This window comes from Mus pahari, chromosome 1 (genome assembly GCF_900095145.1).
Source record: "Mus pahari chromosome 1, PAHARI_EIJ_v1.1, whole genome shotgun sequence".
Lineage (NCBI taxonomy): Eukaryota > Metazoa > Chordata > Mammalia > Rodentia > Muridae > Mus > Mus pahari.
In genome coordinates this window covers 104882128-104883352 of record NC_034590.1, presented here as the reverse complement: position 1 = coordinate 104883352, position 1225 = coordinate 104882128, and positions in this window count along the sequence as shown.

Here is a 1225-nt window from a genome sequence, read left to right as displayed (position 1 = left end):
AAGAATGGACTATCCAGAGGCTACCCCACCCTGGGATCCATCCCATCATCAGCCACCAAACCCAGACACTATTGCACATGCCAGAAAGATTCTGCTGAAGGGACCCTGATATAGCGGCCTCTTACAAGGCTATGCCAGTGCCTGATGAACACAGAAGTGGATGCTCACAGTCAGCTATTGGATGGAACACAGGACCCCCAGTGGAGGAGCTAGAGAAAGTACCCAAGGAGCTGAAGCTGTCTGCAACCCTATAGGTGGAACAACAATATGAACTAACCAGTACCCCCAGAGCTAGAGTCTCTAGCTGCATATGTAGCAGAAGATGCCCTAGTCGGCCATCATTGGGAAGAGAGGCCCCTTGGTCTTGCAAACTTTATATGCCCCATAGAGGGGAATGCCAGGGCCAAGAAGTGGGAGTGAGTGGGCAGGGGAGCAGGGTGGGGGGAGGGTATAGGGGACATTCGGGATAGCATTTGAAATGTAAATGAAGAAAATATCTCATAAAATAATTAAAAAAAAGAAAAAGATCCTGTGCTGCCTACCTGATGAGTCACTGGCCTATCACTGCGCACCTTGCCTGCATGCAAGGCTCATGTTCAGAGCATGCTGAACGCTGATTGGATCCAGGAGATGTGGGAGGGATAAGAGGCAGAGAACTGATGAAAAACAAAACCAGGATGAGCTGGAGATAAAGAGGGAAGTTGTTGGAGAAACCTTCCTTGGTGTTCATGTCGTTTTCCCACCGTCTCTACAGGTCGGAGTTAGGGGTTGCAGCACAATGCCTGTGTCCAGTGGAAGCAGGGGCCAAAGTGTTGACCTGTGGGATGGCCAAGTTAGGTACTTACACCTTCTTGGTGTTCCATATGCAGAGGGTGAAGCTGTGCTGTGCTGGACTGTGGCAATACCCAATAGAGCAAGTAGGTTGCTGGGGTGAGCCCAGGTAGGGTGGTGTGTTCAGCCCCAACACATGGCTTATGTGTTTTCTTCCCTCCTGCATCTTCCCTTGTCTCTCAGAAGACAGAGGCAATGGCAAATCTTACTGTTTAAATTTGGATTCTGGACACATTACCTAATGGATGGGCCATTGCTTTCCAAGTCGGTTTTCTTTTGTGCTCATAAAGTCCCCTGGTTTCTGGGGTTGTTGCCAAGTATCCTAGAACAAACAATTCCTTTCCGTCATTGGAATATGACTCTGGCTTTTGGGCTAAACCCCCAAAGTCACAAA